The sequence below is a fragment of the Corvus brachyrhynchos genome, unplaced genomic scaffold, assembly GCF_000691975.1.
Source record: "Corvus brachyrhynchos isolate BGI_N302 unplaced genomic scaffold, ASM69197v1 scaffold32, whole genome shotgun sequence".
In the NCBI taxonomy this organism is placed as follows: domain Eukaryota; kingdom Metazoa; phylum Chordata; class Aves; order Passeriformes; family Corvidae; genus Corvus; species Corvus brachyrhynchos.
The window spans coordinates 15074453-15089557 of record NW_008237919.1 but is presented as its reverse complement, the minus strand read 5'-3'; the positions used below and the strand labels follow the sequence as shown (position 1 = coordinate 15089557).

The following is a 15105-nucleotide window of genomic DNA, read 5'->3' as shown; positions in this document are numbered from 1 at the left end:
ATTCCTCCTCATTTTTAAGGAGCTAATACATGAAATGTTTTGTTTGTTAGATTTATGTTTCAGAATTTGACTTCAATCACTACTCAGCTCTAAATATTTATGCTTCTCCCCAGATCAACAAATACCTATTTACTTCATATTTAGCCTGTTTAACATGATCAGAAGGCATTTTCCTGTGAGATGCTGAATTTCCTAAATAATATCTATAGCTTGTGAAGAGGTAAAGATACTCAGCAAGATGCTTAAGCACACAGACAGCCACTTTTAGTAATTTGGAAACCTTTGAGACTACTGCTGTACTTAAATATATGTTTGTGTAACTGAATCAATGAACAGTACTCAAAGTCAGGCTACATAATGGTAAAACTTGGTGGAAAAGGCCCAGATGGTTTCTGACAATAAATCAACCATAAAAATACAGGATTTTAATTAAGCTTTATTGTTCTACTCAGGGGTGCTTACAGTTTGGGGTTTTGGTGGCTGCACATTAGTTTGACTCTGTTCATGGACGAAGCAAGCCCTGAGACAGGTAATCTATCTCAAGTATTATTTTCTTAAACTATCCAACATAGCTTTAACACAAGAAAAACACATTAATTTTGGCATGTTTTTGTCTCATTATCTTGAAATTAATTCCACTCTCAGTATGGCAGTAAAAGGTAAACAAACAAATGCTAAAATCCCTACAATTCTAGCATGCAAGAGAGGCTGGATCACCTCCTGGATCTTCCATACAGCTTCTTCTTTCTCAATTCTTTTCCAATTTAGCAAAGTTTACCTTTCAGTCCTAGATGAATTCCTGAGGGCTCTAACAGGTGGGGGCCCTGATCCAGGCAAGTAGCGTCAAGATGCTGACAGCAACTAAACCCATCCAGCGATCAGCAGCCAAGTTAGTCCAGGAAATTCAAACAACAAGACAGCAAAGGACAGGAAGCAGATACAAGCCAGTCCCTCCTCTCCCTTCGACTGGAGCTTAAAAACCCTCTTGGGGTTGATGTGCTGCAGCTGAAGGTGGAAAGGCCAGGTGAAGCCAGTGAGGGTAATTCCAGTCTGGTCCCACTCTGAGGGCTCTGATAAGAATAGCTAAAGATGGTTTGGCTGGGGCACGCTATCGAGGTTCAAATACCTTACAACACTGCATTGACAACTAGACTATTTATCAAGAAAATAACGTATTTAATATAAAAAGGCTCCTTCATGCCATTTGTTCAGCATGCCTTTTCCTAAACCACAGAAGTATATTTGCAATACTGACAGATACCATGAGAATGTTTTTAAAATGGAAATTTTATAAAACTTACTATGACTTGAAAACAGGCATCATTTTAGACAAGCTAGCATGCTTTCATTGTCTACAGCTGCCTACTGTATTATGTTCACCATAACTCCTAAAAGCCTGAGGACTGCCTTACACTTAATCTTTTACCTGAAAAGTTATTGAAAGTAAGGACTGTCTTTCTGGTTTGGGTTTGTATGTTCCCCTTGTACAAGCAAGGCTGGTTCGCAATGCTGTCTCAATCACTGCCATAGCAAGAACACATTCTATGAGATAATAACCATTGTCCTCATTGCTATCAACTGCCCAAACTTCCATTTACCTTGGATCCTTCACCTTGCACATTATACAGTTTCATGACAAAAAAAAAAAAAAAAAAAAAAAAAAAAGTATGCTCTCTTTAGCTATCAATTTCTTTGATTTTCAAGAAACAGAACTTTGTACACATTGTCATAGAAAAAATGACTATTTTGGTTTTATTTCGTTAATTTGGCTGATTTTTTTGGAAGTTATTTATATTTTGATTTTATTATTTGAAAATAAACACTTTTTAAATAGATGTGTTAATAGCACTGACAACACTGCTCAGGGACTGAAAAGACATCTTGTACTCTGCAAAAAGTAAATCGCCTGCTAGTTCTCTGCTAGGTAAGTTTTTACAGGAGATTTATGTTTTAAGGTCAGGATGAAGCTGATGAATTTCATGAAATATGAGATTCATTTTAAAACAATATAGAGCTATGTTCAGCTCAATGAACATATATTTTGCAATTCCTCCTCCTCCTCCTCCATTCTTCTTCTGACCTATAACCTCCAAATTAATTTCCTATTTCTGTTCAGTCTGAATGCCCTTGGGTGAAAAATTGGGACCTAATCAGTTTCTTTCACTACAAATCTGTTCTGTCCTCTTTCAGCTCAGTTCCTGTCCTGGATAAGAAGCAATTATTTTCTGGGCCTAATGAAAATCACACTTTCTATTGGTATATGCTGTTCACTCCACCTCTCCTCCTGTCATGTGATATATCAACTTCTTCAAACACATCAATAGGTTTAATCCTTCCCTTTGGGTCTTTTCTATCTCCTTCCTAACTTCACTTTTCTTCTTCTATTTGCCTTCCTTCTCCTGGTCCTAAGCTAGTTCTTAAACTCTATTCCTTTATCTGTTCCATAACACTTTGTATCTAACTTTCATCTCCTGACATTGTTAAAATTGCAGTTCTTTTTGACTCTTCTGTCCAGTTTCCAACTCCTCCCCCAATTATTTCCTTCAGCTTAATTCTCCTTGCTCTTTGACCCCCTGTTCTCTTCTCGTCTTCTGACTCACTGTTTTCAAATACTAAGTAAGAATGATGCAATTTCTATACTCCCAGTACCTTTTTCCTATTACTGTATGTGGATGCTAAAAAGCAGGAGCAGAGGAATTTTCCAGCTACCTTTGCATTTTGTGAAGTTTCTTTCTCATACAGCTAGCTGAGAAAAACAGCTGCTGAAGCACTTTGTGAAGTTTTTCTTTCTCATGCTTTAGCTGAGAAACAGTTAAAGACGGTTTTGTAAACTAATTCTATGTCTTGCACCTGGGTTTGTTTTCCAGCCTTGTTTTGGTACTCTGGAAAAAATATTTTGAATGGGTGTTAGAGAACCTCAGCCAATCCCTCAAGGGGGTAGCTGGTCAAGCGATCAATCATATCATGCTCTCTCATGTACAAAGATATATAACCTAGCGTGTAAATAACAAAATAATTCCTTTTCTCCTTGGATTTGGATTGTGTCGTTTCTCGCCGCTTCTCGGTAAAACAGCGACAACTGTACTACTGAATATACATCTTGGCTACTGCACTGTACAAGTGTGGATGCTTCTCAGTTCATACATGAGAGACTTCTTGTCAGTGGCATCAACCTGCAAACCAGAAGTGTTTGCAATTCATAAGTGATGACAAGTGATTTTGAATTTCTCAGAGTTTGGTAGAAATACTTTCAAAACAGCTGACTTCAGAATATTAAGCACCCTTCTGCAACAGAAAATAAAATGCTGGTTTATATTTGGACATGGAAAAGAACATCATTCTGAACCACTAGACCTTTTGAAAATCACAGTGGGTATATATTAATACATGGTTGTTTTTTGGTTTTTGTTTGGTTTCTTGTGGTTTCTTTTGATTTTTTAATCAAACAATAGATTTTAGTATGGATAACAAGTTTTTATCACCCTATTGACACAACTACCTGAAAGCATGAAATTTCTTCAGCAGACATGGCACTTTGAGACAGAATTTGGTAGCTTCGTGTAACTACTATCTATCTTGGAAATAGAGATTATGAACAACCTGCAATTTTGCATGATCGGAGCAGGCCAACAGGCTGTAGAGGATACTACAAGGGGATGTGAGAGGCAGAACTAACAGGACGGTGCATTTTTCAGTCTGCAGACATAGTTCTCTAGAGGTCATGTTCTCATTATTCTGATCCTGTATAACAGTGACAATACAAACACTTTTATCTTTTCCATGATACATACTTAGTATGTGGTAGGAAACTGAGTCACACCCACCAATATATATACCTGTTTTTTTCTGGACCTTCAAAATGAAAAGGGAACAACCCATAGAAGGCTGAACATTAACCTTTCATTGAGTGTCATGGTGGGATCATAGTATCTCATGTCTTAAAATCAGGTACAGTTCATATTCATTAGTCTCAAGCCATCCTGAAGTATCCTTTCAGACACGAACATATTGATTTCCATTTCCGAGGCTGTAAAAAATGATGCAGGTTTTTTATTGAAAGATTACTGGATTCATGAAGAAACTATTTACTTGAGCATGCAGGTAAGAACGCAGACCTTGTAATACATAACCTCCAATTCTGTTAATGCTGGGTTACAAAAAATTAAAACCAAACTTTTGCTAGGCATTTCTGCACCTTTTAATGAAGTTACACTCTATCCCTGGATAATATTTTGCTGTTATCTATACACTTAGTGTACAAAAGGAAAGCTTGACTTACGATGCCAAACACAGAAATTTTAATGGTTTTTTTCAGGCCAGGATTCCAGCTCACTGGAAAAATGGAACAGAACAAGGTAAAGACAAGAATAGTGTTCCTAACTGGAAGTCTAAAAGCTCTTCTCAAAAAGTGCTGACTGCATTCCATCTCAGTATTACTTAATCCCTTTCAACTTGCTCTCTTGTAGAGACAAGCAGTGAGAACAGATATCATAGTCTGATTCTGTACTGACTTCATGTAATTGTTTCTTACTCTGCTGGCAAACAAAGAACAGGTCCTTATCTTCGCACCTTTTATTTCTACAACTACCTACACTTCCTAATTTGGGTTACTCTTGTTGTTACAAAGTAGCACAACAGCAGAAATAAAGAATCTCTTGGGATTAAAGGAAGAATTATTGGAAGGAACTGTCCCAGCAGTTTTAAGTATGAAAATAGTCTACATCTCCCAAAAATGACATCTTTTTTCACACACACTGAATCCCACGCTTGGACATTAGCTGCTGTGGAAATTCTGTCAACTGGAAACACCAAGAAGGTTCTCCAGCACACAAACCTATCAGAATGTCTTCCTTCAGCAGCGCAATGCTACCCACTGGCATAAAGCAAGTGAGTCATATCCTGGTAAAATTGATTTGGGTAGATTAAAATTACATTTTGAAAATACCCAGAGTTCATAAATTAAAAAGCTGGTAATTTATTTTGATGGAGAAGGACCTTGGAAACGTGTTTCATTTACATTCCAGAGTACAAACATTAATAATATCAAGGTCAATGAAGAAGAGAGTTGACCTTCAAACTAATTTGTTTTAGTTTTCAACTGTCAGATTCCATATGAGCTATGAATGTAGTATTCACTCTCTTGCCATGTAAACTGACATGGGATTTGTTTCACAAAATGACATTTTGCAGCAGCTCAGAGTGCAAGTGTCACTACAAAGTGAAGTGTGGAATTCTAAACCAATTTTAAGGTTATTGGTAGAAATTATTATTTTATTTATGCCAATGTAGAAGAGCTGTGAGTAAAACGAGCCATAGAAAAAGGAAAATATTTATACAAATAAAGAGAGTCAATTCTGTCTCTGCTGCAATGCAAGCAGAAAGTTGCTTAAGGAAAGGTATTTTGTTTGAGGTAGGCTTGGACACAGCACTACAGCATTCTGTAAGCATTCATCAAGTGGTTTATGCAGATATAGGGCTTCTGTGAGACACTGGTAACATGCTTTGATTTACAGTATTTATGCTGATAAGCTGTTACTGCAGGCTCCAGTAAGTCTTTTACCTATCCATCTAAAGAACAACTGGACTTAAATTAGCTACTCATTCAACTTAAGTAATTTATCAGTTACCTTAAAGAGATTATATTTTGTAGATCAGTAAGAACAATAGGAAGCCCTTAGTCTAACATGTAGGTTACTCAATCAACATGCAGAATTGTTTACAGATTCACACGTACAGGTTAAACAAATATTCAGCAATGGCTTTGTCAATGCTGCAAAGTCAAGCAGCTGAAAGTTTAGAAATGTTTTGCCCCTAGTGAATTCCCTAGAAAAGTTTTGCCCTCTAGTTAATCCATCTGTCACACTAAATTATTAATATGGCATCAGAATTTCACACCCACAACCAAGAACATGAATGTTTTGGAGAATGAGTTTGCATGGTAAAAGCAGATCATTAAAAGTCATTCTCATTTTTTTTACAGCTGGCTGATAAATATGTATCACAAGCAGAGTTTGAAGTTTGAGCTGTTCAAAAGCTGCAGTGGATTTTTTCCCATACATATCAGCTGCTACTGTGAGCTGTAGTTACACAGCTGAGGGATAAAAGCTGGTATTCCAGCTGTGATGAACTTGGGCAGAATTCTGTGTCCACCTGGAAGGAGAGAGGAAAAGAAAAACATGCAGAAGTTGTGCAGTGGACACTAAGCAGAAAGAAACCATGAAGAATCCACTGGACTAGACTGTTTCAGCAGCTCCTGAGCAGTCTCAATGTATCCCTATGGAGCTCTTCTGCTGGATGTTTCACATCACAAAACCCTACCACAAAAGCACTTAGAAAGGAATCTAACACCATGCAGATCTCTGGCAAAACTGAAAGAAAAAGAAGTCAAAATTGAAGGAATGGAAATTCAATTTAGTTTGAGGCACAAAAGACCCCATTTTTAATATGGATATCCAGAATTGTTTTATAAAAAATTTGAACATGTATTGTGAAACTCTAAGCAAACAGAAAATTCAAAATTTTGCTTCCAAGATGTCTACAAGTTCTACATCACATCTTATTTTTAGGGTAAACTTGAAGGTATTATTCTAAAAAATTCCAAAAATGGGATGAATATTAAAATATTTGAATGAAACTGAATGACGTTCAATGAAAATGACAATGAAAACTACTAATGTAAAATACTTGGACTTTCACTTCAACCATAGCATTCTGCCTGTGCCAGGTCTTTTTTTGAGTCTAGAGCAAAATAGCAGTATTTAAAAAATAGAATGCTGGTAAAAATTGTGTCTTTGACACTAAATCTGATTCTCTATAGAAATTACATTCACTGGAGTCTTGAAACTGCTTGTATGTATTCGGGCACTTGACTGCAACCACAGGGCAGTCAGACTTTGGCTGGGTTTGGTGAACTTCCACTTCTTTCACTAGAAGAAGCAGCAAAAGGGTAGTTTTAATAGACTGTATTTCAAACAAACTTGAGGAACATTTCAAAAGACAAATGAAAAAGTTCTCTAGGGCCTTGATATTAGCTTATGAAAAAAAATACTAAAAGAGAAAATGCAAGAGAACAAGTGAAAGCTACTTGGGGAGCAGGAATAAACAACTCAGCTCAAGAATTTAGTAGTTAGTGGAAACATGACACTAAATTGTAGAGGAGAGAAGAGAAAACTAAAAAGGTAGACATGCATTACAAAGGGGAAGGAAACTTGCTGAAAACAGTAAGGGAAAGGCTGCATAGGAACTTTTTTACATTTTATATCTCTGAGAAAGGAGTTCAGTAAAAAAAGAAAAAACATTCAGTGGTTTTACTTTTCCTCAATGGAATTAGTAAAAAATAAAAGAAAGCTCTTAGGCAACAAGTTCGACATCTTCTCAAATACTCATTCATTTTAGAAATGCATTTTTTTACTATTAATGTATGAGCAGTCATAGGCCCGTGTTTCTGTCACTGCTGTTGTTGGTTGACATTTGAATTGATTCTGATTTTGAAAAATGTACTTTACTGTAAGAGTGAGCCTAATATATCACAAATTACAGTAAATGGAATTGCCACTTTGCACAGCATTGTGATTATAGACAGCACAAGAAATAGCTGAAGAACACCTGTTTAAACACAGACAGTGCTGTTGAAAGGTCAAATGGATGCTTTGTGGAAAAACACAAGAAGACAAACAAATCTAAAACCCAAACCAAAGCCTAATACCACATTTTCAGTCCAAGGCAAAAGTCTACCTTAGTATCAGTAATGTACAGGTTACCAGCACAGATATCAGCACAGAGGTGCTTGATGATATGCACTACATGTTTGACACCGCTGTCAGTCAAACTTGTGCAGTAACAACAATACTTAAAGAGTAGCTACAGCTAGCATGTTGAAGAAAGAAGTTCGCATTTCCTGACTTTACTTATGTGTTTTAAATAAAATGTTCTAAGTATTAAAAGATGAGAAAATAAGATACCAAAAAATGCTGCTATTCCTCCGGTTCAAATTAGTTTCCCATGAACCACGCCATTATTAGCTAATAGAACCCCTTCCTTAGCATAGCCTTGGGCTTAGAACACTCTAATGCAATGGAACATTTTTATGTATCATTCATAGTAATACATTAAAAATTGGCTAAAATGGATTAAATAAAATTTGTGAATATAGTCCGTAAAACAAAATACTTTAAAGAAAATACTGCCAGAATGAGGAAGACTAAGCAGAACAGGAAAATGCTGAGATGATAGTAGCATGTTTAAGACAGAAAGTGTTCACATTTTGTGAAAATAAACCAAGGCCAACACAGACCTGTGTATCACTTTAAGATGACACAGCAAATGCAGTAGTGGTGATCTGTACAGATTCATGTGCAACAGCTACCTGAAAAGGCTGCTATGGTCTAAGGGTGCATATACAAGGAGATTATTTTTAAATCAAGAAAAATAATGGTTCCACTAAACAAAATCCATGTGTCAGAGGCTTTATGTAACTTCTCCAGGTTTTAACCTTTGCAATACCTGTATATATGATTTTTAAAGGCTTAATCTCTGAGCTTCAGCTTTCCTTAATGCAAAGCAGATAAAAATGACTTAGTCATTTACCTTTCCAATGGGTAAAAATGTGACAAAGGCCACCTTCTAAAAACAAGACTCAAGAAAAGATCAAATTTAATGGATGGAACTTGCTTATTCTACAAGTGGAAATAATGGTAAAAGAGAAATGTATAGCATCATTCACACAACAAATTGATCAACTCATAATCAAAATTTCTGTAAGTTACAGGCCAGTGTTTTTTCAAAAACTAAATATGCCTATTGCAAGAAAATGTCTTTTGACATATTGAACTGTTCAACATTAGACATACAGACCACTTTTCTTCATGCTCAAAACTTTTCTTTCTCTGAAGACAAACTTTTCCAAAAGGCATATTCATTTAACAGTTATAATGAATTCAGGTGTTAAAATTTTCAATAACTGATGTTTACTCTCATGCTGTAAACTACATCTAGTTAGGTGGTTTTAGTTAATTTTAGCTTGTTTTTGTCCAGTCAGCTGTCAGAATGGAGTACCCATATGCAGAAATGGATGACTTCGACTAGCAGTTGGTTTTGGTACTTGAGTTAGTCAGAAAACACTGCTGCTGGAACAAAGGAAATAGAAATCTGGTTAACAAAATTAAAAATAAAATGGTTGACTTTGTGTTTCTAAAAAAAAGACTAAACAATTCAAAAATGCAAACTGTAGACACATCTTAGATACCAGTCTTAAAATGTCACCTGCAGTTCAGGACACTAGAGTCAAGGATATTTAAATTCCTTAGCAGGGAGACCAGGAAAGCTTATCTGGAGATTAAAAGGTTATTTTATGATGAAAGGCTTCAAGACTTCTGAATCTATTCAGTATTTGAAAAAAGAATAAAATGATCATAGGAGTTATGAGAGAACTTGAAATAGTACTGTACAGATTATAAACGCAGCAGAATTAAAACAGGAAGATGGACAAGGAAGTAATATACCAGAGGAAAAAAGATGATACTCCTCTGTGTTGCATAAGAAGCAATGGAACACATGAAGGCAGTGAAAAGACTGTTAAGGGGATTCACAGCTGCTTAAATACTTGGTGTCACTATTTGACAGCTGTTAAGTCCCTGCATCTGTCCAAAGGCACCTCGATGGAGTTGGTGAATCCGTAGTTTCTTGACTTCCACATTTCCACACCATGTCTACTTGCAACGTGTTCGGTACCTCAGGCTTTTAACTGAAAGAAAATCAATAGGTTTACTTCCTCTCTCCTTTGCCTTTTCTTTCATTTCTTTTTGTATTTACTTACTAAAGCATCTTCCTCTTGCTCTACTACTTCTTGATAATCACACTACCATACTTACACTACCTGACTCCATCCATTCCTCCTATTTCTTTCAGTTCATCAATAACCTGTGATTCTCCCAATTTGAGATTACCGGTCCATACACACTCTAAAGGATTTTCAACTCCATTTGCCATCCTACTGAAACACAGATTTAAAAGAAATATAAAGATTTTAATTATAGGTTAGCTGTGTTGAAATTAGTTAGAATAGGAAGGAATTCCGGCCCAGCTAGAGTTAATTAAAATAGTTAAGAGAGCTGGACCTGAAACAGTTTTCAAGATGTTAGTAATTGATCACTGAATAATTGATGATCTGTCATTTGTATGTTTGCTTAGCTGTGCTTAGAATGAAGAACAGAAACATTGAAAAGTTGGTCTAAGGAACAAGGACAATTACCGATTTCCTCCCTTGGTGGGAACCTATTCAAAAGTCATGCAAGAGGAAACTTAGAGGTCACTAAAGTAATTAGGATTGTTAAAGTTCAGATAGGTGAAAAGGTCAAAATGAGGAAGATGAGCATACTTACCTTTTTGGGACCACTGGCCCAATTCAAGACCACTGACTCAATTCAGGACACACACTATGCATGCTTAATGACATTTAAGCTCATTTCCATATGAAGCAGAGAATGGGAGGTGTTAATGTTATGAATATGCACTTGTATTTTGAATATTCATAATTTTTGTAATAAAAACCTTTGTGTTTGCTCATATCAGGGCCCTGCATCTTAGGGAGCTGTCCCATGCAGTGCCTGGCGCCAAAATAAACATACACTTTCTACCTCCAAACTGTTAGAGAGTTTTTGTCCGTCTCAGTTGGATATCGATATTAGATCAATATTCGTATTTTGGTAAATCACTACTGTTCATCTCACAGTGCTATCTTCAACCCTTAACTTTCAGAAGCATTTTTAAACAGAATTTTACAGACTCCTTATAAAATACATGTCCTGTTCTTTCCTTACCAGTGTTTTCTACTACACTGATCAATTCTTATTCAAGTCTTAAATCTTGCCATCCTAACACCTCCACAGCCTTTCACATTACTCCCTTTCTTAACATATATTTCAGATTCTGTGGGCCTGTAGTTTAGTTTTCACTCATCCAACTTTTTTCTTAAGTTTCTTTTCTCTATTATACCAGACTCTCCTACCTTTTAATATTATCTCTGGCTAATATTATGTGGATTCAGCTGCAACTTGTGAAACAATAGCTCACCTCTTTTACGCAACCAGGCAGTTCCCTTTTAGATATGTTTAACTTCCTTTCCCAACGTCATTACTCTAAGTGGCCTGATAGCAGCTCAAACTTAGTATAGCTAGCCCAGAAAAACTTTGACTTCTCTAAATCCTTACCCATATCTGTTCTTCAGTGCTTAGCCTTATTAATAGAAAAATTTCCGCAGTAGCTCAGGGTATGTATTAACTCTTGCCCTTCACTTGAATTCTTCCTTCTTCACAAAAATCAAACAAAGAGAACTTTATCCCTTCAAAGTGAAAAATACTATCCAGTCCTAACTTCTTTCTTTCCTGGTTATCATAATCTTCTTGCCTTCTCCTCAACTCTTGCTCACTTCTTGTCTCTCCTGATTTACTCCTTAGATCATTTTTCTTCATTATACATTCAACAAGTCTTTCATTATACATTCAATAAGTCTTATTAAAATCATAATTTCTGTTTCTGTGCTTCATTTGTAACTTCTTTCAAGCTACTCCCAAACATCTTTATTAGTCCCAACATAACCATATTAATACAATTTTCTTTAAAAGAACCACATTTCACGGAATCAGAGACACTAATTCACATTAGCCAAATTCATCTTTCCACCTCAACATCATATAGAAATGAAACAAATCAGGTAATTTTATAATAAAAGCATTACGCATAGACTTCTAAGTTGTTTGCCTGCAAAACCCTAAACCAGAGACTGGTGTAAATTGTATCCCCTGTGAATCTAAGTACATGGTATCTGGAAGGCTGATGCAATTGGAGCCCAGTCTACAGGCAATCTGAATACGAAATTCCACTTGTAAGTTAATGATACTCCAACATAAGCAACCTTCTAACACTAGCCTGAAGTAATTAATGGATGTTTTTGCATCTGCTTGTTCAGGGGTGTATTTAGTACTGCACAAATACTCAAGAGGTAAGGAAGGCTGAGTAAGACTTTACCATACACAGACAAAAGTTTTGTCTCTACAGGGAAAAAGGAATAAAAGTCTCCCTCCTCAAAAAAAAAAAAGAAAGAAAGAAAGAAAAAAGAAAAAAACCAAGGCAACTATACTTTGGTTGAAAAACAAAACAAAAACCAAAACATAAAAAAAGAAAAATTTTTATAAGGTAAATTTCAATTAATGAGAGAAAAAAATTATATTGTTATTTTAAGGTTATTTTTATTTCCTTTTTAATATTAAAATACATTCTCACAGCAATTCACAATTATATATTTTTCATTAGTACCTACAAGTGAAGCAGACTAGAAACTGGTTGCCAGAAAGCAGTGCTAACATGCAGAGGCACTGTCTAGACCCATCTATATCTATCCTATATAGAGATATAAAAAAAGCCTCAGGTAAGAATAATGATCTATTATTTATCTATTATAATAATCTACTTTTTCTCACCCCTCATTCGTCTCTCATTATATCAAACACTTTTGGCTATTTTTCTTGAAATTACTGTGTTGGGTAGGAAAAGATACTATCAAATCAAGACAGGAATGTTCACAGACATAAGCAACCATTTGTGTTTAAAAATTCAGGAAGTCTTATGCAGTTCCACACTCTTGTGATGGCTAGATAGAAACACTGAAGGGCAGAAAGTATAATCACCTCCAGCACTCCACCCTGCTCTTCAGATAGTTTCTCCTACCCTCAAGGCAAGGACAACTGATATGCCAATCAACCAACTCCTGAAATGTTAAACAGTTTTTAACACCAATGTATTGTGGTAAATCAAAAACAGGCTAAGTCAAATGAACAGGTTGGACATAACGTACTCAAGGAAGATACCATCTATCAGGAGGTTCAAGACAGAAATCCATTCCTTCTCAAGTCACCTCCCTGCAATCCACTGTAATATTACAGATTAGCAGAAGTATAACCAGGAACTGCTAAATTATGCTTAAAATACATAACAAGCAAAAATACAGCATGGAAACTTGAAACAACTAAGCTGAAAATGTTGGGAAAACAACTCTCAACTTTGACATTTCTGCTTTAAATCCAAAAATAGGCCATGATATGGCTAAATGAAAAGCAAACATAATGGATTTTTTTCTCAAGTTATGTAGAAGATTTTATACAACAGGTAATCAAAAAGGCCAAGTAATGTCTCCATATCTACATCCTTAACCATTACACCTTATTTGCACAAAATCCTATGTAAGGAGACATAAATATATGAAGTAGTCAATCTTCTATAGACTTAATACTATATGTAAGGGTGCTATTTTGCAAGAGTAGAGTTTTGCTGTAATACTGAGAAACATTCATCATACAAATAAGTTAGTGGCAAACTTCAGTGCAAACTTCCGTATGCAGCAGCCAGCACAGTGAAGTGTTGAGGTATTCCAGAATATAAAAGATCACTCTTCAAAATGTCCGTAAGGTTTTATGCCTCTTCATCTTTCTAGAGCACAAACACTTGATCAGGAGATTTCTTATAACTATAAGCCAGTATAAGAAATTTGGTACATGACCCTTTTTGGGAATGTGAGTAATTTCCTACTGAGAAATTACCTACTGTTTAATGGAAAGTTGTTGATCTCTGCCCACCATCTGCTTAGTCCAAGTGCTTATTTAACATGTTGGGTGATAGCAACATTTTATCTCAGGAATTACCCTGGCTGAAGCTAATGAACATCATGTTGTAATTTTAACTAGATTCAGATTTATCTCTACTCCTAGCCAAGCACTGAGTCCATTAGTTGCTGACAGTGACTAGTGTGTTTGGCTAGCATATTAACTCACAAATTGTTCCACTAAAATCAACATAACATGCAAAAGTTACCTCAACAACTCTCAGGTGGGCTACAATCTTTATTTCAAGGTGGCATCCTTTCACAACATCTGTACACAACACTTGAATTTGATTAAGAAAACTGCTTTTGGATGGTTTTATGGTACAAACTTGTAGACATATATCCCTCTTGGTAAACCTCAGGACAGATCAGAAGGGCTGACTGTGATGCTTATGTGAAACACAATCAACCACTGCTAACCTGTATTCAAAAAGAGAAAGGAATTCCTGTATTTCACTGGAAATTGCTCACATACAAGTAAAACACCCTTCCCCCTGCCCCCGTAAAGAGTTTGCAATCCAAAAAATACACCATCAGGTAATTTATAATTAAAAAGAATATCCTTAGACACAGGTCATGTAGAAGATCCCCCACCAGACACCTGTACACTCAAAATGTGGTACGAAAGGCCAGGAAGGGCTGCTGAGTTCTGCTACCACAACGCAGCCGGGAGGAGGTGATCCCCTAAGTGGCTGAATGTGGCCTTAACACTTACACAGCTCTAGGCTCAAACAGTTTACTTCTTCAGATTTTCTATGGACAAAGTGTTTGAATTGGCTTTCATTTTACTAAAACCAGTTTATTCACTGTACCACTGCTACTGTGCCACTGCTAACTTTTGATCTCAAGAACATATTTTTTACAAAAGCTGGATTAATAGCATATCCTACGTCATTGTTGACAAAACAGCATTTAAAGAGGTTTTCAAACGGTATCAAATTGCACTCTGCTATACACAATAGGAAGTGAAGTCTTATACAAACATGGAATAGAGCAGGATGAAGAAGTTAATGTAAAAATTACCAAACTCAAAATGATGTTTTTCATTTCCTTCCTATTTCAAACAATATATCAGAAGCAGCTGACTCACAGACACCAAACTGACTGAATAACTGATGGGTTGGCATCATCTGTGTGCTGCTCAAGAACAAACACACCTGAAGAGCCATAAGCATGAAGCTGCATTATAAACCTACAGCATGAATATATGTTTCTCACATTTATTAGATAACATTCTTCACATAAAGACGGGACAGAGACTTGCAAGGTTGGTTGCTTTCATGTCATTTACAAGCAACAACAAAATAGGCATTTTAAAACACTGTTTGCTACAGTACGGTCCAAATCTATCCATCTTTCAGCAGCAAATACGGGGAATGTATTAATCTAGAAATAACTATGTGGTTGCTAGTGAAAAAAGAAGCAGCAGCACACACGAGAGAGAGGGAAAG

General features: G+C 36.1%; 1 protein-coding gene and 1 long non-coding RNA gene across 6 annotated transcripts in view; one reads left to right on the top strand and one right to left on the bottom strand.

The window, feature by feature from the left end:
- The window catches only part of SYT1 (synaptotagmin 1), a 264394-nt gene that overhangs the window by 232163 nt on the left and 17126 nt on the right, over positions 1-15105 (bottom strand). The window lies entirely within an intron of this gene.
- Positions 2745-15105, top strand: part of LOC108446498 — a 16597-nt gene continuing 4236 nt past the window's right edge. The window contains exons 1-2 of the long non-coding RNA XR_001861710.1: positions 2745-3203; positions 13137-13140. This is a non-coding gene — a long non-coding RNA (uncharacterized LOC108446498). The remainder of the gene's footprint in view (positions 3204-13136; positions 13141-15105) is intronic.